Source organism: Somniosus microcephalus, chromosome 21, assembly GCF_052327205.1.
Source record: "Somniosus microcephalus isolate GS21.2 chromosome 21, FLI_Smic_1.0, whole genome shotgun sequence".
Taxonomy (NCBI): Eukaryota; Metazoa; Chordata; class Chondrichthyes; order Squaliformes; family Somniosidae; genus Somniosus; species Somniosus microcephalus.
In genome coordinates, this window is record NC_141007.1 from 1,991,705 (window position 1) to 2,016,675 (window position 24,971).

Here is a 24,971-nt window from a genome sequence, read left to right on the forward strand (position 1 = left end):
TCACTTAACAGCATGCAACAGATATCAAAGAGCGACATCACGACATTAGGCCGAGGCTTCCTTCAGTGGCCTGGGAGCACTGAGCTGAATTGTAGCGCCAGTATCTCCCCTTGATGGAGATCAGGGAACTCAGCAAGGAGCCGATGTTGATCATTGAGCCTTACTTTTATGTATTTCTTAGCTCTGTATTACAGGAACTAAGTGAGCTATTGGGAGATCAACATGCTCCACTATTCTCCTGATAAAATGCACTATTCTCCAAATCTAGTCCAGTAACTAATTTAATAGAGCTTTATAAACAGAGACATGAACATTCAGTTCAACGTATCCAATAAGGAATTTAGAAGACACTTCTTCACCCAGAGAGTGGACATTAAAAGGACCATGGGGCCACATGCTGTAGGTGCGAAAAATAGCATTACAGCATTTCAGGTGAAGCTAGTTGGGAACATGAGGGAGAAAGGAATAGGAGGACATGCTGATAGTGCCGGATGAATTACAGTGGGGGAGGCTGGTGTGGAGTATAATCAACAACTCAGACGTGCTGGGGCGATTGACCTGTTTCTTTGCTGTAAATTCTATGTAATTCTATTTAATTTGAGGCTGAAGTTCACAGTTACAGCTGTAAACGGAAGCCTGTGGTTTCAGCTCAGAAGCGCTTTAGCTTGGACAGAAAGTAAGTTAACCCCTGACAGTAAGAACAGTGCATCAGAACCAAGAATGTGTTTAAACACATTGAAAGAAATACATTGTGGCAATCTTTCTCATACACTGTCAACCGAATAATTAATTAATTATTGGATAAACCACCACCATGTGTGGTGCAGTAGCAGACTGAAACTCCATATTTTCATGTATTAATACGCTTCCATTCAAATTATTAAAATAAAAATAAAAAATTCATACTCCATTAGCATTTTCTAAACTAGAAAAAAGGATGTGTTTAGGGACATCAGCCAAACAGAATGGGATACATCGTAGTAAACTATCACCCACAATGCAGTTTTGCAAGATAATGATAGTAACTGAAAAGAATATTTCAGCTGGTTTCAGGCCTCAACAGAAGTTAGATGGTCAGCTTTTTACTTAGAATATGGTCAACGCCAAGGTAATGGGTTTCATAGACAAACTAATAAGCTGAAGAGCATGTGTGGGGACAGGAGAGATATTGGGGAAAGACTCAGAATCAGAGCTCAGAGTGGGCGGAACCTCAGAGGAGATTGAACGCTGTGAGCAGAGGAATTGTGGGATGTAGCAGAGGCATCTGAACGGATGGTCCTAATCTTAGTGACTTCGGTTATGTGGAGAGACAAGAGAAGCTTGGATTTGTCACCTTACAATGTTTAGGTTTAATGGGAGATTCATCAGAACGGCACCAGGCCTGAGCAACTTCAGTAACGTGGAGAGTTTAGTGAAAAATGAATGTTTTTCTCCTTCGAGGAGAGAATGTTAAGCGGTGATTCATCACTAATATACAGGGAATGAGGGATTTCAGGATGAGACTGGGGAAGATGGGATTGCTCTCCTTAGAGTAGTGAAGGTGAAGTGGACATTTACCATTATCGTACTGGGGATGAGGAACTTCAGTTATGAGGAGAGATGAGAAAAGCTGGGATTGTTCTGGTGTAATCTGCATGAAACAAAGAAGAGGATTGAAATACCGATAAGCAAAGAACAGGAAAGTACTGCAGGCTGCAGTCAACAGTGAGAGGAAATGCTTACAACGGAAACCTCTGGTTTCAGCTCAGAAGATCTTCACCTCGGACACTGAGGAATTTAACCCCTGACATTAACAACCGGGCGTCAGAACCAAGACTCAGGCTAAACATATTGAAGGATAATGCATTGTGAGAATCTCTCTGATATGTTTTAAGCCATATAATTAGTTAATAACTTGTTTACCACCACAGATAAAATCATAAAATTATAGAACCTTAGAGCAGAGAAGGATGCCACTAGCTATAACATGCCTGTGCAGCACTTTGAATGACCAATCCAATTAGGCCCTTTCATAGGCTTTTTGCACATAGCCCTGCATGTATTCTCTATTAAAGCTTTTACCCAATTCCCTTTTGATAGTTACAAGTACAGTAACAGATTGATTCTTAGACATTCATCCATTAATAAAATTGAATTCCAGTCTCTTAAATTACATGAGTGATAAGATTCCACCTCGAATCTCCTAAACTATAAATTAGGGGGCGTGACTCAGACACAATGTGTGAAATAGGAGCATAAAAACCGACTCTTAGCATTGTATTGTGCTACAAATGTAATTGTGCCTTGAAATCAATGTAGTTTGTTTCAGATTCCCGAAAAATAAAATGAGTAAACGGAATCGAAACTACAAGATTTAAATCCCCTTTGCAGGAAAATGAAATCCTTGTGTTTTACATTTCTTCTTTCGAAAAAGCAAGTCTGCTTGAAGCACGGTTGGAAATGTTGTAAACTTGAAATTGTAGTAAGCAATGAGATGGATAGCAGCAGACTTCAGGAGGGCAAAGACAGAGTGATGAAATAGGCAGACTCATGGCAGATGACATTTAATGCAGATAAATGTGACGTATGAGTTTTGGTAAGACGAATGAGAAGAGACAATATAAAGGAAATTAAAAAATGGTACAGGTGATTCAGCGTGCACATCAACAAGATAAGTTGGTCAATAATTTAAACAAACTTTAAGATCTTTGGCTTTTAAAATAGAGTTATAAAGTGCAAAAGGAAGGAAGTTTGCTAAACCTTTGTATGTCACTGGTTAGGCCTCAGCTGGAGCACTGTGTTCCATTCTGGGCACCACGCATTATGAAAGATGTCACGACCTTGTAATGGGTGCCGAGGAAATTTACCAGAATGGTTCCAGTGATGGTGGACTTCAGTTATGTGGAGAGACAGAAGAATCTGTGGCTGTTCCACTTGGTACGAACCAAATATCTGCCCACAAGGAACAAAGATTGGGCTTCAGAAGCTAGAGTGCCTGGATGAGAAAGGGAATAACTGTTAAACTAAAAAGAAACAGCAGGCTTATGACAAATGTCAAGTGCAGCAGAACACCGCGTAAAATCTGGAGAGAGCAGGCTGCAATTTAAAACAATATAAGAAGGGCAAAGAGCGATTATGAAAACAGGTTAGCGGGTATCATTAGCAGGAATACAACAATCTTTAATATATAAAAACTGAAAGGATATTTAAAGGAATGGTGAGGCCGATTAGGGTCAAAAAGGAAATATTCTTCTCGAGGCTGATGGTATGGTTAAGGTACTGAATGAATATTTTGCATCTATCTTCAGAAAAGACGAGGATGCTGTAGCAGTAGAAACATGGGAGTATATATTAGATTGGATAAAAATTGATTGAAATGAGGTGCTAAATCTGTTAGAATCATTCAAAGATATCAAGTCACCTGGTCCATATGGGATGCATCCTACGTTGCTGAGCGAAGCTATGTCTGAGATAGCAGAAGTTCTGTCCACAATCTTCCCATCCTCCTTGGAAATGGGAGATTTGCCACAGGATTGAAGGATTGCAAATGTCACTGGCTGTTGAAAAACGGAGAGAGCGATAAACTTGGTAACTGCAGGCTAATCAGTCTACCTTCAATAGTGAGAAAACGAGTGGAAACCACGGTCATTGACAGCATTATTTCTTATTTACAGAAGCATGGTTTAATAAGGGATAGCCAGCTGTCCTTACTAATGTACATTGTTCAAGTATAATCGTGTTTGCCTGAACTGATTGAGTTATTTGATGAAGTAATAATGAGAGTTGATGAAGGTAATGCAGTAGATGTTGTGTATCAGGAATTTCAATCATGTATCACATAACAGACTCACTGGAAAAGCAGAATCACGTGGTATTAAAGGGACGGTGGTGAATAGTGTTCATAAATGGCTAAGGGATAACAGGCAGAAAGTAGTGATGAACGGATGATTTTCTGACCATGTACGCAGTGGTGTACCCCAGGGGTCGGTGTTAAGACCATTGGCTTTCCTGTTATCTATATATGACCTGGAATTGTTTATAACGGGTATAATTTCAAATATTGCGTTTGATGCTAAATCTGGCAAGTTTGTAAATGGTGAGCAGGATAGCAGCAGACTTCAGGAGGATATAGTCAGAGTGGTGAAATGGACAGACATTTGCCAGGTGCAATTTACTGCGGCTAACTGTGCAGTGAAGCACTTTGGGAGAAAATCCATGGAGAGGCAGTATAATGTAAATCACACTATTTTAAGGGGGGGGGGGAGCAGACGGAACCTGGGGTACATACTCACAAATCATTAAAGGCGGCAGGGCAAGTTGAAAAGGCAGTAAAGAACGTATATGGGATAATAGGCTTTCAAAAAAAAGGCATTGAATACATGAACAAGGAAGTCATGCTAAACATTTACAAATCACTGGTTAGGCCTCAGCTGGAGTATTGTGTACAATTCTAAGCAGCACAATTTAGGAACGATGTTAAGAGGTTGGCAGGGTAGTGCGAAGGTTTCCAGAATGAAACTAGGGGTGAGGGACTTCAATTGGAGAAGCTGGAATTGTTCTCCTTACAACAGAACCGGCTAATGGGAGACCAGATAGAGGTATTCACAATAATATGGCCATTTGTTAGAGCAAGTATCAATAAACTGTTTCATCTTGCAAGTGGGACGACAACCAAAGATCAAATGTTTCAAATAATTGACGAACGGGCCAGAGGGGAAATTAGGCGAAATGATTTGACACAGAGGGCTGTTAAGATCTGGAACACACCACCTGAAAGGGTGGTGGAATCAGACTCCATAGGAACCTGCATAAGACCATTGGGCATGTACATGAAGAGCACTAATTTGCATGGGTATGGGTTAAATGCCCGAGGTTGGGACTAGGTTGGAAAGCTGTTTCAAAGAGCTGACACAGAAACAAGGGGCTCAGTGGCCTCCTTCTGCTCTGTAAGCTTCCATGATTCTAACTAAAAATTATATTGCGATGACCATTTGTAAACAATTCGAATAATTCAATGCTAGTATCAAGATCTGTTACTGGTCATAATGACACAAAGCAGCGTAATGTTATGATCAGATACACAAACGGTCCATTTTGTGACTGAGTTAAACCATCACTGAAAGACAAAGTGAAGCAGCTGGGTAGTGTGTGTGCAAACGCTGAGCATCTGTACAGATCTCCACATGCGACCACACCACGAAACACATTGACAAGTCTAGCGTAGAAGCTCCATTCTGGAATGAATGGTGGCATTAACGGTGGCAATTGAGATTGATAATATTGTAGTTTAAGAGATTAATTCTGAGCACAAAAGGCAGCTGCTGCACGGTGTTTGCGGAAGGACATTAGACTCCGCCCACTGTGCAGATCCGCATCTCAGTGAGATGCACAGCTGCAGTAGACTGAATGAGGAAGTGGAGTTAAATTTCCAGATCTGAAAGCTGCCTGAATTATTCACCGGGAACGTTAAGTTGCACAGACAGTACACACACGCTCACAAATATCACAAAGCGCCTTAAATAGAGATGCAAGATGGAAAAGAGAATGCTAATAAGCAAACAAAGGGAAAATGGTCAATACTGCAGAGAACGGTAGCAGCAGTTCGGTGTCATAATGGAAGGGAATTGTTTCAACTCGAAGGAGCTTTACTTCAAAGAAAGAGGAACTAAGCTGCTCACAGAAAGAACAGTGTCTAGGCACCAACGAAAGAGCTCAAATATATTTACTGGAATATCCACTGACTGTTAATATTTTTTTCTCCTCTTTATCGCTCCAAATCTCCCGAATGATAGAAGCCCACAGCACAGGAGGCACTTCGGCCCGCCCTGTCTGTGCCGGCCGGAAAAGTTTATCCTTTGCTCACTGGACACATTCCTGTTCTGTTCAGCAAATTATCAAGCGTTACAGAGTCGACAGAAGAACATTTAGTTGAACTGAACACCTTTGTGAATCCTCAGACATAAACCTAACCGTTTTAGTTCAGTTTCTCTAATTTTTGTCCCTTCTTTTATGAAGGCGGCGACTCACACTGGAAGACGGTTGTAAGGGCGGCGCTTTTCTGTTTTGCCCTTTGGTAGAGCGGACACTTTCCGTGTCTGAGCTCAGACGCTGTGTGTCCGTGAACACTCTGATGACAGATGGTGTAGACATGGATACTGACAGTGTTCTCAGTGGACATCCATTAATCAACACTTTACAACGGGACCATGAGCTAACGATCAGCAGCGGGCACTCTCTCTGCTTATCTCTCCCCCCCTAAATCGCTCACCTCTCCCGAAAACTAATACCAGTTGCACATTCTCACCGTTACCCGCTGAGAATTCAGCACATGTATGTAACTGCTCCGATAACTTTCCAATCTAAAGTGCTCCACACCAAACTAGGTGTTGCTTTCACGCACTAAACTATCGGATATCGGACACCGCCGGGCTCAGTCCCACTCTCACGCTTACAGTTGCTCTGTCAGCGATTTCACAGCTACATCCAGTAATTTATGTATAAACATTGTTTCACGACTCACCAAACAGCAGGAACAAGGCGGAAGTATCTATGTTCTTGTGTGTGCTACTTTGAGACACGAGAGCTGTAAAGAACTGCGACTGAGTCTCTTGCTCCGCCTCGCAGAAGTTCATACGAGGAAGCATTGAAACAATGAGAGCGGAACAAAAGGCTGGGAGGATGTGAGATGGTCCACAAAATTAAAGCAACAGCACTGAGTTTTGTACAAGCTGCAACGAAATATGGATTTTATCGTTGCAAGTTCCAACGTGGAAACCGTTGAATATTAGACAATAATCACTGCATGAAGGGGCTAGATTGGACTATATACCCAGAACTACACCGCCAATGATATTTGATTAGCTAGAACCTTAGCTCACATGATGGTCAAGGAATTCTAGAGCTGGGAAGTAAACTGTTCCCACTTCAGTGTCAATATCAAGCGCTCAAAAGTCAGCAAAATAAAACAGCAAAGTGACTGAACCCAATTCTCAGAAGAGTGCCCCCTATTGCATCAATCATTAATTTTCTATTTCGCAAAGCCACAATCCTGTGGGCTCTTTTACTGGGATGCTCTTAGCCCAAGATTCCTTGACCGTTGCACATTGCAGTCGATTGAAAATAAAACTGGAATATCCAAAACTGGTAACCGGTTTGTTAAATAGAGGTCTGGTTATGTTGAATATTGAGAGATATCTACAGTCCATGGAAACAAAAATCGTGCTGGTTGAGAAACGGGCTGTTAATTCCCTAGAGCCCCATTCCACCCGACGGTGTGACAATTCGCCCCATACAGTGTGTAATCATTCTCTTCCCTGAAAGTCGTTTATTATCCAGTCCACTTTTTACGATGACCCGCTTGAATCCTGATCGGTTTCCTGCAGCCAGCCCATCAATTCCGCCAATTTAAGATTCAGTTTCCTAAACTGTTACACTGGGATTTAAACTCATCACTTCTGGGCAGCTGGTTAACTGGGAGAGACAATACAGAATACACACATGTTTACCTCTAAAGATTGGCGGCTGTCATTGGAGATGTATGTCAGTGGCAGTTCGCATGCTTTGTTTGTCTGAGGTCCTGGGATCAATTCCTCATATTTCCAGGTATTTTACATTGTCAATTGTCCGCAAATTGTGAAAAGAGCCTCTTGATCTCGCCTCACCTTTACACACAAGGACAGTGAAAACTTTCTTTACCTGGAGACAAACCCGCACAATCCACACAGGATGTAGTTCACTGAAGAAGCCCACACACCATTTCATTCGCTCCCAAGCTAGGACTGGATTACCTGCTGGGTTGTAAATTATTCCTGTTCGACAGATTGGGAGTACCACGGGACATGCTTTTAGACTACGCAGAGATAGGAATAGACCGGATGTTAGGCCGTTCAATTTTCCCAGGGTACAGCGACCCTCTGGAATGGGTTGCTGGCTCGTGTGGTGGGTCCTGACTCTCGGATCCCCTTCAAGAGGGAGCTGGAAAGGTTCTTGACTGTGGTAGACACCGCATCATGTAGAAGACAGACTGGTGAAATGGGCAGATACATGGCAGATCAAATTTAACACGGAGAATTGTGAAGTGTAGATTAACCTTTGATGGTGGCCGGGCACGACAAGAGGCCTATGGGATGCTTTGCTTTATTCATAGAGGAACTGAGTACAAAACAAGGAAGTTGTCCTAAACCTGTCATAGACTCTAGAACATTATGAACTTTATAAAACACTGGCTAGGCCTCAGCTGGAGAATTGTGTTCAGTTCCAAGCACCACACTTTAGGAAGGATGTCAAGGCCTTGCAGAGGGTGCAGAGGAGTTTGAGCAGAATGCCAGCAGAGATATGGGACTTTAGTTAAGTGGAAGAGAACTGAGACGCTGGGATTGTTCTCCTTAGAGCAGAGAAGGTTAAGGGGAGGCTTAACAGAGATATGCAAAAACATGACGGGTTTGATAAAGCAAGTAGTGAGAAACGATTTCGTTTAGCAAGTGGGTCGTTAACAAAAGGTCATAGATCTACTATAATATGGCACAAGGAGGCTTTGTTAAGTTCAGGAACGCACTACCTAAAAAGTGTTGGTATCCAATTCGATAGCAACTTCAAGTGGCAATTGGATGTGAATTTGAAGTTAATCAACTGGCAGGGATATGGGAAGAAATCTGGAGTGTGGGTTGAAATTGGACAGCTCTTTCAAAGAGCCGGCACAGGCACGACAGGCCAAATGGCCCCGGCTGTTCTGTAACATTCTGTGATTCTATGATTTAAGCACCTTCATTAGGTTAAAGGCCTCCATGAGGTCTCCTCTAAGTCTTCTCTGTCCCAGAGGGAAGAGCCCAAGGAGTCACCCAATTCTTCCTTCTCAGCGACCTGCTTTCGGTTGGACTGGACTGGAAAAGCTCAGTCACATTGTAGCAGAGGCCTACGAGGATATTTCAAGACCTTGAGCTCCTCTAATGTATTACAGTTCTGCCGGTGGGAATGTAACTCAGTGGTAGAGTGCGCATTTGCATTTCTAAGGCTCCACTTTCAAACCCGGCATCTCCAAGCAGTTTATGTTGCCAATGGTGGAAAGATCTTATTGGACTCGCCTCAACTTTAACAAACAAGGAAAGTAATTATTAGTTCCCTAAAGACAAACCAGACGATCCGCACAGGATGCAAGTCATTGGAAGAACACACGCGCCACTTCAATGTTTCCCACCCCAGGACTGGTATGAGTGCCTAGATATAGATTATTCCAGTTTGCCAGATTGGGAGGAGCACGGGACTTGGGGTTAGACTCCGCAGAGGTAGGAATAGACTGGATGTTAGGCTGTTCAACTTTCCCAGAGAGTAATGATCCTATGGAATATGTTGCCGGCTGGTGTGGTGGATGCTGACTCACTGATCATCTTCAAGAGGGAATTGGACGGGTACTTGACAGTGACTGAGATCACAACATATAGCAGACAAACTGGTGAAATGGACAGACACACGGCAGATGAAAATTAATGGAGAGAAGTGTGAAGTGATATATCTTGGTAGCACGAATGAGGATATTCAATATGAACTAAATGGTACAATTGTAAAAGGGGTGCATGAAGAGGGAGACCGGGGGTGTAGGCACACAAATCTTTGCAGGTGTCAGGGCAAGTTCAGAAGGCTGTTGAAAAAGATAAGGGAGCCTTGAATTTATTAATAGAAGAAATGTGTACAGAAGCAAAGAAGTTCTGCGAAACATTTATAAAACAATGGTTAGACATCAGCTGGAACATTGTGTTCAATGCTGGGCACCACACTTTAGAGAGGAGGTCAATGCCTTGGAATGGTGCAGAGAGGATCTGCAAGATTGCTACCAATTATAGGGGACTTCAGTAACGTGGAGAGCTTGGTGAAGCTGGGATTGTTCTCCTTAGAGCAGAGAAGGTTAAGGGGAGGCTAAATAGACATATTCAAATTTAAGAGGAGTTGTGATAGAGCAAGTCGGGAGAAATGATTTCATCTAGCAGGTGGGTCGGTGACCAAAGGCCATAGATTGTCTTTAGTAAAGTGAGACTCAATATTCTTTGCATTCACGATAGCGTCCCCACTCTCCTCCGCAGCTCAAGGTCTTGTAATATCCTCACAGGCCTCTGTTACAATGTGACTGAGCTTTTCCACCCCAGTCCAACCGTAAAACTGGTGTTTGATAATGGGAGCGTCCAAATAACTACGACCAGAAACACGAAGGATGGTTATAGCACAGCCCAAGGTTTATGTATCCCTCTCCCAGACATTTCCTTCTTACTCTGAACTCATCTACAGTTTTATCAGACCTGCATTCTGGGGGTGTTGTTGCCTGCTTGAAACGCATATTGTGATAATATAATTCACAGGTGATCAATGTGAGGCCTGACGAAAATGACACTGCCTTGAGGTGTCACCTGTCAGCCAATAATCCAGGCCAGGACTTCCCATGGAATTCTCAGACAGTGCTGCACTGTCGGAGGTGCCATCTTTTGGAAGAGGTGTTTAACCGAGGCCCTCTCAGTGGGACGTTAATCCCAAAGACATTGTTTCAAAGGTGTATTCCAATATCCAGGTAATTTATATGTATATCACTTAATCCTCTCCAAGTGACCGTTAATTTTTTCCTTGGTTATTGTTTCTAAAACTTTACCCAGCACTGATTACGATGTGATTGCAAATTATAATCGATGATTTTCTTTGGTATAAAAAAGAATGCAAATAGCAGAGGATAGCTTCGATCCACCAGCTTCAGGGTTATGGGCCCAGCACGCTTTCGCTGGGCCAGTCTATTATGCAGTGTTATTGGTTTCCTCATTCCTGTTGTTGCTGTGTATAAGCGAGACAAATTTCAGACACCAGGCTGTATACAAAGCGACAGCATTGCCATCAATACGCGTTGGGAGGCTCACCTTGGGAACAGAAAGTCACAGGGACACTCAGTATTACATCACCCACAGAATAACAAACAGAAAACCAAAAATAGACTTCCAGGACACACAAATGGAAGGACAGAGAAAGACACTGAGGAAACAAGAAAGATACAAACAAACAGGCTCAATAACACGAGGGAGAGACAAACACTGAAGGAAAGATTGAAACTGCGGGTGTGACAGAGGGAGAGATAGACAGGCAGAGAAACGGAGAATGAGAGGACTGGAGTGACTGGACTGGAGATGATTTCTGTTGTATCAGGATGTTCCCTGTTGAGTAAAGCTGTTCCTTATTGTGTAAGTGTGTTTTCTGTTATGTAAGGATGTTCCAAGTTGTATAAAGATGTTCTCTGTTTTGTAAAGATATATCGTGTTGTGAAAATATGTTTTCAGTTATGTAAAGATATTCTCTGTTGTGTACCGGTTTCCCCTGTTTGGTAACAATGTCCACTGTTGTGTTAAGATGTTCCCTGTTGTGTAAAGCAGCTCGCTGTTGTGTAAAAATGCTTCCTGTTGTATAATGGAGATCCCTCGTGTGTAATCAATACCCTCTTTTGTAAAAGTGTTCCCTGTTGTGTAAAGATATTCTCTGTTGTGTAAAGTTGATGTAATGTAAAGTGTTATAAAATTAAGTGCGATGTGATTGTGGGTTATAATAGATGTTTTTCGTTGGCGTAAATAAGAATGTAAACAATAGAGAATGGACTCGATCCATCGACCTCCAGCACGCTTCCGCTGTGCTACTCTGCTGCACGACTTTATTCATCTCCATGATGCCTGTCAGTGTTGCGTGTAAGTGAGACAAATTTCAGAATCCAGGCTGTAGTAAAAGCGACAGCATGGACCTCAAATTATTCTGAATCCTGGACAGAATAACACACCCTCTGGGAGACTCAACCTGGGAATAGAATGTCACCGGGACACACAGTATTACGCCACTCAGAATGGGACAGAAATAGAATGACAAACTGAAATCGGAAAATAGACTTTCAGGACACACAAAGGGAGGGACAGAGAAAGACACTGAGGAAACATCAGAGAGACAATCAAAGAGACAGAATAACATGAGGGAGAGACAGAGACTAAGGGAAAGGCAGAAACTGCGAGAGTGACAGAGGGAGAGACAAAGAAACAGAGAATGAAAGGAATGGAGAGACTGGTATGAAGATCTTTTCTGTTGTATCAGGATGTTCCCTTTTGTGTAAGGATGTTCTCTGTTGTGAAAATTGTACCCTCTTGTGTAAAGGAGTTACTTTTTGTGTTAGGATGTTTTCTGTTGTGTAAAGATGTTCCCTGTTGTGCAAAGATGCTGTCTCTTGTGTAAAGTTACATCCTGTTGTGTAATTTTGTTCTCTGTAATTTAAAGATGTTCCCTGTTTTGTAATGGTGTTCCCTGTTTTGTAACATTGTCCCGGAAAGTGTAAAGGTTTTCCCTGTTGTGCAAAGATGTTTCCTGCTGTGTGAATTTGTTGCCGGTTGTGTAAAGGTGTTCCCTTTTGTGTAAAGGAGATGCCTCGTGTGTAATCATTTCCCTCTTGTGTAAAGGTATTCCCTGTTGTGTAAAGATGTTCGCTGTTGTGTAAAGGTGTTGCTTGTTGTGTAAAGATGTTCGCTATTGTGTAAAGGTGTTCCTTGTTATGTAAAGATGTTCTCTCTTGTGCAAAGATATATCCTGTTGTGTAAAAAACAATGTATTTTATGTAAAGTTATTTTCTCATGTGTAATGGTGTTCCCTGTTTTGTAAAGAAGCTTCCTGTTGTGTAAAGGAGGTCCCTCGTGTGTAATCAATTTCCTGTTTTATAAAGTGGGGGAGGGGCCACGTGAGCAGAAATTTTGAAATCTAAAGAGAAAGGTCAAGGCAATAGAGCACTGCAGCGATTTGGGTAAAAATAAGCAGAGTGTGACAGGAAGGGTCAGGGAGTTTAATGGTAGCTGTGCAGCAGAGAATGAGATCAAAGTAGGGAATAATGGAAAAAATTTAAAGGCTCTTTATCTGAATGCATGAAGCTCTTTTAACAATATAGACGAACTAGTGGTGAAAATAGAGATAAATGGGTTTGTTCTAATAGCCATTAGAGAGACAAGGTTGCCAGGTAGTCAAGGTTGGGAAATAAATGTTCCAGGGTACTTGACGTTCCAAAAAGACTGGCAGAATGGAAAAGGAGGGGGAGTAGCTCTGATAAAACGCATGACATAAGGACAGTAGCGAGAAAGGATCTCGGCTTGGAAGATCAGGAAGTAGAATCAGTATGAGTGGAGATAAGGAATAATAAGGGGCAGAAAACAATGGTAGGAATTGTATATAGGCCCCCTAACGGTAGCTATACCATTGGACAGAATATTAACCTAGAAATAGTGGGAGCTTACAACAAAGGTAATGCAATAATCATGAGGGACTTTAATCTCCATATAGACGTGATAAATCACATCGGCAAATGTAGTCTGGATGACGAGTTCATGGAATGCATTCGGGACAGTTTCCTAGAACAATATGTAATGGAACCAGCCAGGGAAAAGGCTATTTTAGAATTTGTATTGTCTAAGGAAACAGTGTTGATTAGCAATCTCATAGTAAAGGATCCTATGGGGCAGAGTGACCATAATATGCTAGAATTTCACGTTAATATTGGGAGTAACTTGCCTAAGTCCTATACTAGTGCTTTAACCTTAAATAAAGCTAAATACATAGGTATGAGGGGTGAGTTGACTAAGGTACTTTGGAACAATAGATTAAAAGGTGTGGCAGTAGATAAGCAGTGGCTAGCATTTAAAGAAACATTTCATAATTCTCAACAAAATACATTCCATTGAGAAACAAAAACTCCACGGGAAAATTAATCCAACTGTGGCTAACTAAAGAAGTTAAAGATAGCATTAGACTGAAAGAAGAAGCTTAAAATTTAGATAATAATAATAATATGCCTGAGGATTAGAGAGTTTCAGAAACCAGCAAAGGTTGACAAAAAAGTTTTAAAAAGGGAAAATATAGAATGAGAGAAAACTAGAAAGAAATAGAAAAGCAGATTGTAAGAGTTTCTGCAAGTATGTAAAAAGGAAAAGAGCTGCATAAGTTGATCCCTTAGAGGCTGAGACAGGGGAAATTATTGAGGGGAATAAGGAAATGGCAGAAAAGATAAACAATTATTTTGTATCAGTCTTCACATTAGAGTCATAGAGTCATAGAGTCATAGAGTTTTACAGCAAAGAAAGAGGCCCTTCGGCCCATCGTGTCTGCGCCGCCCATCCATCCCTGTCCAGTCTAATCCCATTTTCCAGCATTTGGTCCATAGCCTTGTATGCAATGGCATTTCAAGTGCTCATCCAAATGCTTCTTGAATGTTGTGAGGGTTCCTACCTCCACCACCCTTTCAGGCATTGAGTTCCACATTCCAACCACCCTCTGGGTGAAAAAGTTCCTCCTCAAATCCCCTCTAAATCTCCTGCCCCTTACCCTGAATCTATGCCCCCTTGTTATTGACCCCCCCACTAAGGGGAAAAGTTCCTCTTTATCTACCCTATCTATGCCCCTCATTATTTTGTACACCTCAATCAGGTCCCCCCTCAGCCTTCTCTGCTCCAAGGAAAACAACTCCAGCCTGTCCAGCCTCTCTTCATAGCTGAGGCGCTCCATCCCAGGTAACATCCTGGTGAATCTTCTCTGCACCCTCTCCAAAGCAATCACATCCTTCCTATAGTGAGGCGACCAGAACTGCACACAGTACTCCAGCTGTGGCCTCACCAGCGTTTTGTACAGCTCCATCATAACCTCCCTGCTCTTATATTCTATGCCTCGGCTAATGAAGGCAAGTATCCCATATGCCATTTTAACCACCTTATCTACCTGCTCCGCTGCCTTCAGGGATCTATGTACATGTACACCAAGGTCCCTCTGACCCTCTGTACTTCCTAGGGTCCTACCACTCATTGTGTATTCCCTTGCCTTATTTGTCCGTCCACAAAAAGCCTGGCAAAAATGATGGGGAACCAAGGGTATAATGAAGGTGAGGAACTTAAGGTAATTAATATAAGTAGAGAAAAAATACCAGAGAAAGTAAAGGGACTTAAAGCTGGCAAATCCCCTGGACCTGAGAGCCTACACCCTAGGGTTCTAAAAGAGGTGGCGTAAGAGATAGTGGATTCATTGGTTTTGATCTTCCAAAATTCCCTAGATTCTGGAATGTTCCCAGCAGATTGAAAGGTCGCAAATATAACACTGCTATTCAAGAAAGGAGGGAGAGAGAAAAACATGGAACGACAGGCCAGTTAGCCTGACATCAGTCGTCAGGAAAAAACTGGAATCCATTGTTAAGGAAGTGGTATCGAGCCACTTAGACAATCATAACATGATTAGGCAGAGTCAACATGTTTTATGAAAGGGAAATCGTGTTTGACAAATTTATTAGAGTTTATTGAGGATGTAACTAGCAGGGTAGATAAAGGGGAGCCAGTGGATGTAGTCTATTTGGATTTCCAAAAGGCATTCGATTAGGTGGCACATAAATTGTTATTACACAAGATTAGGGCTCATGTGGTTGGGGGTAATATAGTAGCATGGATAGAGGCTTGGTCAACGGACAGAGAACAGAGAGTAGGGATAAATGGATCTTTTTCAGTTTGGCAGGCTGTACCTAGTGGGGTGCCGCAAGGATCAGTGTTGGGGCCTCAGCTATTTACAATCTACATTAATGACCTAGGTGAAGGGACCGAGTGTAATGTATCCCAGTTTGCTAATGATACAAAGCTAGGTGCAACAGAAAGCTGTGAGGAGAACACAGAGTCTGCAAAGCGATATAGATAAGACTAATTGAGTGGGTAGTAAGGTGGCAGATGGAGTATAATGTAGGGAAATGTGAGGTTCTTCACTTTGGTAGGATGAATAGAAAAACAGAATATTTTTGAAATGGTGAGAAACTTCCAAATGTTGGTGTTCAGAGAGATTGGGGTGTCCTCGTGCAGGAAACACAGAAAGCTAGCATACAGGTACAGCAAGCAATAAGGAAGGCAAATGGCATGTTGGCCTTTATTGCAAAGGGGGTTGGAGTATAAGACTAAGGAAGTATTGCTACAATGGTACAGTGCCTTGGTGAGACCACACATGGAGTACTGTGCACAGTTTTGTTCTCCTTATCTAAGGAAGGATATACTTGCCTTGGAGGCGGTGCAATGAAGGTTCACTAGATTGATTCCTGGGATGAGAGGGTTGTCCTATGAGGAGAGATTGTGTGGATTGGGCTCTCTGGAGTTTAGAAGAATGAGAGGTGATCTCATTGAAACATACAAGATTCTGTAGGGGTTGACAGGGTAGATGCTGAGAGGTTGTTTCCCCTGGCTGGAGTGTCTAGAACTAGGGGGCATAGTCTTAGGATAAGGAGTAGCTCATTAAAGACTGACATGTGGAGGAATTTATTCACTCAGCGGGTTGTGAATCTTTGGAATTCTCTGCCCCGGAGGGCTGTGAATGCTGAGTCATTGAGTACATTCAAGGCCGAGATCGATAGATTTTTGGACTCTAGGGGAATCAAGGGATATGGAGATCGGGCAGGAGAGTGGAGTTGAGGTCGATGATCAGCCATGATCTTATTGAATGGCGGCGCAGGATCAATGGGTTGTATTGTCTACTCCTGCTCTTATTTCTTATGTTTTTATTTCTTCAGCAGTTTTCCCTGCTGGGTAAAGATGTTCCTTGCTGTGCTGTGACGCTGTTGCCCGTTATGTAATGGTATTCCATGTTGTGTAAAGGTGTTCCCTGTTGTGTAAAGCGGTTTCCTGTTGAGTAAAAATATTCCTCTTGTGAAAAATAGATCCCTTGTTTGTAATCAATTTTCTCCTTTGTAAAGGTGTTCCCTTTAGTGTAAATATGTGCTCTGTTGTGTAAAGTTGGTGTAAGAAAAGTTTAAAGTATGATAAAATTAAATGCAATTTGATTATGTGTTGCAATAGATGTTTTTCTTTGGCTTATGTAAGAATGCATACAGCAGAGGAATGTTTCTATCCGATCGATCATCTGGGTTATTGACCCAGCACACTTCCGCTGCGCCACTGTGTTGCAGGCTCCAGGTACTCTTCCAATGCCAGTCAGTGCTGTGTGTCAGCGAGGCACATTTCAGACTTCAGGCTGTGTTGAAAGGAATAGCATGGCCCTCAAATTTCTATGAATCCCGGTCACAGCAACACAGCCGTTAGGAGGCAAACCCTCGGAACAAAATGTCACAGGGACACTGAGTATTACACCACCCACAATGGGACAGGAATAAAATGACAAACATTAAATAAAAATAGACTTTCAGGACACACTAATGGAGGGGCTGTGAAAGAAACTGAGGAAACAAGATACAGACATACATACGGACAATTAGAGGAAGGGAGAGACTGGTATGAAGATTTTTTCTGTTGTATCAGCATGTTCCCTGTTGTGTACAAATGTGTTCTGTTGTGTAAGGGTGGTTTCTGTTATGCAAAGATGCTCCCTGTTGTTTAAAGATTTTGTTTGTTGTTTAAAGATATTCCCTGTTGTGTAAATATGTTCCCTGTTATTTAAAGATGTTTCCTGTTGTGTAAAGTTGTTCCCTGTTGTGATGAGACGTTCCCCTTTGTGTAAAAATATTCTCTTTTGTATGAAGATAACTAATGTTTTGTAAGTAAGTTCTCTGTTGTGTAAGATGCTCATCATTATGTGAGAGGCGGCGCTGCAGCAATGGATTGAGATAAAGGTGAAAGCCAAGGCTGCTGCAAATTTGCAGCATTTGCACCTTATGTTGGTGCGAATTAAAATGATTTGAAAGTTGGGCTGAATGTTTTTGTGCTTATTGAAAGCAGGAAATTGGTATAAGGAAAGTATCAATGGTGATAATAAAAGTAAGTGCGATGTGATTCTAGTAACTACAAATGTTTTTCTTAGGTGCACGTTAGAGCGTAAACAGCAGAGGTTTGCTTTGATGCATCGAATTCCAGATAACAGTGCACAGCACGCTTCCACTGCACCATTGGATGCTGCTTATCTCCAGATGCATATCAGTGCTGTGTGTTAGCGAGAAAATGTCAGCCTCCAGGCGATATTGAAAGGGTAGCATTGCACTCACATTGCCCAGTGTCCCGGTCACAGCAACACAAGTGTTGGAAGGCTTACCCTCCTTACACAATATCAAAAGGAAACATAGTATTACAACAACCGCTATGGGACAGGCACACAAGGACACGCAGAAAACTGTTGTGTAAAGAAGTTCCCTGTTATGTAAAGGTGCTGACTGATGTAAAAAATTATTTCCCCATGTGTAACAGAGACTGAGGGAAAGACAGAGACTGCGAGTGAGACAGTGATTGAGTGGGAGAGACAGGGAAACAGAGACTGAGAGGGAGTGAGAGACTTTCTGTGTAAAGGGACTCTCTGTTGTGTAAAGTTGTTCCCTGTTGTATAAAGATATTCCCTTGTGGCTGAGTGTATTCTCTTACCCACTAGCCACAATAACATTCTAGAAATTAATTTAATCGTCTTCATTCTTTGTAATTTTGTGTCGTCGTCCACTCCAATGTTGATGAAAGATAATTTAGGGACATACCGTTTCACCCCTAGCCATTCAGAGCTAAACGTATATTTACTCGGGATGTAGAAAGGTATGGCCCAAACATTGAATGGATAATTTCAGCGTCAGATATTCTGTATGGTATTGCTCAAAAGGTAAGCTATGTAAGAAAATAACAAATCGAACCTGGCATAATGGGGAGTGAGATTAGTGAACAGCCTTTATTTGAAATGGAATTTGGAGAATTAATACCTCAAAGTCCAATAAATAGGCAAAGGGAAACAGACAATATTCAAAACAAGTCACTCCAGTCAACCCAACAGTATGGGCCGTCTGACAGCTTGTATTTGAGAAACAGAAATTATACCAGTCGGGAAATTACGAATATCGGCAGAGATCTAATAAGCAAAGAAGCCCAACTTTTACAGAGAGCCATAGAGAGTTTAACAAACCAATTTCACTGAGCAGAATTTGGAAACTCCAATAGAAATAAAGATCGAAAGTCTGTTTCAAAGCTTCCTCTTAAATCAAACTCAGTCCAAGCAGGTGACGATGGACGCCAAACAAGGTAAATGTTTAATATTGACAGGATTCATGAAACATAATGTTTTCCTCAGAACGTTTATTGCGAAAGGTGAGAGATTTTCTCTAAAAACTGGTTAACATGAAAGATATAGTTGTGAGGCTGTATTGGAGTAACTTCAATCACAGGGAGCATATTTGATAAATTGGTCAAGGCTATTGATCAAAAGCGAAATCTTGGAATCATTCCTTGTGATCTCGATATGATAGGTTATGGAGGGAATTACCAACAGCCACGTAGAAAAGCCTGGATTAAAGTTAATGCAGGGTACGGGTCTGCCCCTCACCCTGAGTATGTATGTTTGGAGATGAGTCCTTGATAAGCAATGGTTTGTTATAGTGACTTTCCCCAGCAATGGGCTATTTCCATGATGTCATTTGGTGCCAAGTTAAAAGGTTCAGAACCACATGGAAAATATCTCCAAGATCGTGAGAAAATGACAGAAACTCGTGACAAAAAATGGAGAAACTAATGAAAACTCAGCAGAATCTTGTGAGAAAAAGGGAGACATCTGTTTTACTGAAAGAGAAGGTTCAATTTTGAAATTGAACTTTGTTCGTTCTGTAGAGTTCCAAAGAGCGCAATGTATTACTGCTGAGAGAATCTAATAGTTAGAATCTTGTTGAGATGGAACTAATTTTGTTTCTATATAAAAGGAAAGTGTTGTTAATAGTGAGCTGGAACCTAAAGGGTTACAAATGTTCACTAGAGATGCATCTACCCTATCTGTTACACACTGAAAGATTTCTATGAAATGTTTTCAAGCATGATCATTCCTTTTGAAATGTGTGCTGTTGTTCATAGAGTGGAAAGTAATGGACACATCGCCATGAATAGCAATAAATACTTGCATTGACAGACCGCCTTTTATGTAATAATCATTGCTAAAGTGTTTCACAGAGGTGCGAGGAAAGACAGACACAAAGGAAATCAGGAAACATTGGAAGTGAGCAGAAGTATGGAGGCTTTTTTATGTGGGTACTAAAGGAGGAGAGCGATATGGAGAGATGTTGGATTTTCGAGAGTAGGACTTTATTGGGTTAAGAAATGGGCATGAATGATGGGGTGGAAAGAGTGGCGCAAACCACAATACAACAATAACCACTTGGATTTATATAGCGACTTTAATATAGAACACTAAAACCCCAGGGCATTTCACAGAAGTGCTATCAGAGGCAAAAAGACTTCCAGCCAAAGAAGAAGATATTAGATGGAGTGACTATATGCTCAGCGAAAAGATGAATTTTTAAACGGGCTTAAAGGAGGAGAGTGTTGGCTGGTTGATTGGATTAAGGACAGATTTCTGCAGCATGGATTTGTAAAAGCTATTTAATGTCTAACGAATCTAATTACATTTTGAGGCAGTACTGATGTGGGACTTAAGGGAATGTCTATGGATGCTTTTTATATGGACTTCCAGAAGTCATTGGAAAATGTTCCACATAAGAGAAAGTTAACAAAATTGAGAATGTCAGATATTGGAGGCAACTTATTTGCTTGGCCAGGGAATTGGTTAGGAGTTAGGCTACAGAGAGTAGGAATAATAAGTATGTACGTAAATTGGCAGAATGTGATTAATGATGTCATCCAAAAAATCTGTATGAGGCCGCAGCTTTTCACTATATTATAAATGACTTTGGTGAGGGAATAGAAAGCCGTATATATAAATTTGCTACCGACATTAATTTGGGTGGCGAGGTAAATAGTGTAGATGGGAGCAAAACGTTGCAGTTAGACATTGATAGATTAAGTAAGTGGAAAGAACTGTGGCAGATGGAGTTCAAAATGGGAAAGTGTGAAGTCATCCACTTTGTATCTAAGAAATATATATCAGAGTATTTGCTAAATGGCGAGAAGTTAGGAGCTGAGGATGAGCAAATAATGTTCATGTCCAAGTATGTAAATCACGAGAATCTAGCGGACAGGTACAAAACATAATTGAGAAGACAAACGGCCTTCATCTCGAGGGCTGGAGTAGAAAAGGGCTGAAGTTATGTTACAGCTGTACAGAGCTCTGGTTAGACGCCATCTGGAGTATTGCATTCAATTGCAGGCACTGTACCTCAGAACGGGTGTATTGGCCTTGGAGGCGATGTAGTTTCGAGCCAGCCGAATGATATGGGGACTAAAGGATTAAATTATGGGGACAGGTTGCATAGACTAGGCTTGTATTCCCTTGAATATTGGGTGATCTAATTCAGGAACTTAACGCGCTTAAAACGGTTGATAGGGTGGATGGAGTGAAACTATTTCCTCTGGCGGGAGAGTCCAGAACAAGTGGGCATAACATGCAAATTAGAGCTCCATCGTTCAGTGGTGAAGTAAGCAAACACTTCTTCAAAGAACAGTTCGTGGAAATCTGGAAATCCGTGCACCAAAAAGCTGTTGAGGCTGTGTGAAAATAAGTTTTTCAAAACTGAGCTTGTCAGATTTTTGTAAGGCAAGGCTATTAAGGGTAACAGGACCAAACCAGATTGAGCTAAGTTGTAGATCAGCAATGATCGAATTAAAAGCGCTTCAGTCTCGAGCGGCTGAATGGCCTACACCTTTACCTATTTAGCTTTCTTCCTTCCTATGTTGTTAGATGGCTAAAAGCACGATTGCCAATTGTGGGGCAGAGGGAAGGTGGATACACGCATGGCTGAATTAGAAGGAACAGATAGTTCGGGGAAGGATTGTTATGTTTAGTGGAGGAATCAGAGACAGGATAGATGAGTCTTTGAGGGATGGAAACACAAGGAAGAAAAATAAACTGGAGGCTTTGGGGAACTACAAACATTGTAGGTCAGCAAGGAGAGGGGTGATTGATGAGACAAACCTAGCGTGAGATAGGATACGGGCTGCTGAGTTTTGGAGCAACAAGTGTATGGACGGTGGAGGCTGGGACGTCAGCCAGGTGCCTTTGGTATTGACTAGTCTGGATATGACACAGGCATGGATGAGCGTGTCAACATCTGATGGGCTGAGGCAAGAGGGGAGGCGTCGTTGTTACTGAAATAGAAGTAGGTGATCTTTCTTAAGGAGCGACTAATGGGTATGAAGCTTAAATTAGGTTCAAGTAGTGTGCTGAGGGTCTTTCTAAGCTAACGGTCATGCTGGGGATTGGTATTGGTGGCTAGGATACACAGTTTGTGGTTGGGACTAAAGATGATGCCTTTAGTCTTGCCAATGTTTGCTTAGGGAAAATTGTGGCTCATACAAAATAGGACGTTGGACAAGAAGTTTTACAAAACAGAGAGGAGATGGAGAGTTAAAACTGGTGTCGGCAACGTCCATGTGTCAGCTGATCTCATGCGGATGAATATTTCAACGGAAAGCATTTAGATGAGGAAGAAGAAAGGGTGAGGATAGATCCTTGGGAGTCATCACAGGTAACAGTGCTGCGGGATGTGGGGGTTGGTAAAGGGGTGATGATCTATTGCTGGAGATTCTCTGGCTCCGATCAGACAGGTAAACATGCAAACAAGCAAAGGTAGGTCCACCAAAAGAGAGGCCAATGTCAGATGAATGAAGAGGCGACAGACTGGAGGAGAGGACGGAGAGCCTTGAGCTGATAAGTGCATGATTGGGGGTTTCAGTACCAGATGAGCTGAGGCAGGGGCAGAGGCCGAAGGTGTTCTGGAGGCGGAGTCAGTCGGCTTTCGTGATGGGGAGGATATTAGTTCGGAAACTCAGATCAGGGACTAATAAGGATGAGAGGTTACAAAATGTCGTATTCAGCCTGAGATAACAGCCAAGGAGGGGGATGGAAACGGTGACATGGATATAGAGTTTGTGGTGGGGCCAAATTGGTCTTTCCAATGTTAGATTGGAGCAAATCGCAGCTCATGCAAAACTGCTGTAGCCTGATAACATATGAACATAAGAACATAAGAAATAGGAGCAGGAGCAGGACATTGGTCCCTTCGAGCCTGCTCCGCTATTCAATGAGATCATGGCTGATCTTCACCGTAGCTCCATTCACCGGCTTTTTCGCCATATCCCTTGCTGCCCTCACTAGTCAGAAATCTATCGACTTCTGTTTTGAATACACCCAATGACTGAGTCTCCACAGGCCTCTTGGGTAGAGAATTCCAAAGATTCACCAACATCTGTGTGAAGAAATCGCTTTCATCTCAGTCCTGAATAGCCTATCCTTTATCCTGAGGCTGTGGCCCCTGGTTCTAGACTCCATAGCCAAGGGAAACATTCTCCCAGCATCCAGTCTATCAAGCCCTGTAATCATTTTGTATGCTTCAATGAGATCCCCTCTCATTCTTCTGAATTCAAGAAAATGTAGGCCTAGTTTACTCAATCTCTTCTCATACGACAGTCCCGCCATCCCAGGAATCAATCTCGTGAACCTTCGTTGCACTCCCTCTATGGCAAATATAATCTTCCTTAGGTAAGGAGACCAAAATTGTACACAGTACTCCAGTTGCAGTCTCACCAAGGCCCTATATAATTGGAGTAAGACCTATTTACTACTGTAGCCAAATCCTGTTGTAATGAAGGCCAGCATACCATTTGCCTTCGTAATGGCTTGCTGCACCTGCACATTCACTTTCAGTGACTCATGTACAAGGACACCCAGGTCCCTTTGAGCATCTGCATTCCCCAATCTTTCAACATTTAGGGAATACTCTGCCTTTCTGTTTTTTCTACCAAAGTGGATAACTTCACATTTATCCACGTTCAATTCCATCTGCCATGTTCTCGCCCACTCAATGAGCCTGTCACGATCCCCTTGAAGCCTCTTCACATCCTCTTCCCAACTGACACTGTCACCTAGCTTTGTATCATTAGCAAATTTGGAAATGTTACATTTAGTCCCCTCATCCAAATCATTGATGTAAATTGTGAATAGCTGGGGCCCAAGCACTGATTCTTGTGGTACCCCACTAGTCACAGCCTGCCATCCTGAAAAAGACCCGTTTATCGCTACTCTTTGTTTTCTGTCTGTTGACGAATTCTCAATCCATGCCAATATATTACCCCCAATTCCATGTGCCCTAATTTTTTCACCAACCTCTTGTGTGGGACCTTATCGGAGGCCTTCAGAAAATCCAGATACACCTCATCCACCAGTTCCCCTTTGTCTACTCCACTAGTTACATCCTCAAAGAGCTCCAATAAGTTTGTTAAACAGGATTTCCCTTTCATAAATCTCTGTTGACTCGGCCGAAAATTTCTATTAGTTTCTAAGTGCCCAGTTATGCATTCTTTATAATAGATTCCAACATTTTCCCCACTACTGATGCGAGGCTAACAGGTCTGTAGTTCCCCGTTTTCTCTCTCCCTTCTTTCTTAAATAGCGGGGTTACATTTGCTATCCTCCAATCTGCAGGAACCAATCCAGAATCTATAGAATTTTGGAAGATGACAACCAATGCGTCCACTATCCCAATGGTCACCTCTTTCAAAACAATATGTTGGTCACCCGGTCCTTGGGATTTATTGACTTTCAATCCCATTAATTTTGCTAGTCCTTTTCTTTTACTAATAATAATTTCTTTAAGTTCCTTATTCTAGCCACACCCTTGGTTTTCTCGTATTTCTGGGTGGTTTTCTTTGCCTTCCTCCGTGAAGACAGAAACAAAGTAATATTACATTTCTAAGCCAATTCCTCATTCCCCATTATAAATTCTCCCGTCTCTGACTGTAAACAATCTACATTTACCTTCGCCAGTCTTTTCCTTTTCACATACCCAGAGAAGCTTTTCAATCCGTTTTTATATGTTTCGCTAGTTACACAGAGGTAGTGGAGGGTGGTGAGAGATGGTGGCGAGCTGGAGCTGGGTGTTGTCAGTAGACGTGTGGAAGCTGACCCCATGTCTGCAGATGATTTCACAAAGGTCAGCATGTAGATGAGGACAAGGAGTGGACAAGAATAGAGACTGGAGATTTAATGGAGCTCCTGTGAGATGAGAAACCATTGCTGGAGATGCTCTGGCTACCATCAGATCGGTAAGACTGGAACCAAGTGAGGGCAGTCCCACC

At 42.1% G+C, this 24,971-nt stretch overlaps 1 long non-coding RNA gene across 1 annotated transcript; it reads right to left on the minus strand.

Moving 5' to 3' along the window:
* Positions 1-263: 263 nt before the first annotated feature.
* LOC147102545 (uncharacterized) lies at positions 264-6,917 on the minus strand. Its single transcript, XR_015073022.1, has 3 exons — positions 6,500-6,917; positions 3,401-3,536; positions 264-2,974 (listed from the first exon to the last, which is right to left on the minus strand). It is a non-coding gene; the product is annotated as an uncharacterized LOC147102545 (long non-coding RNA).
* Positions 6,918-24,971: the final 18,054 nt, after the last annotated feature.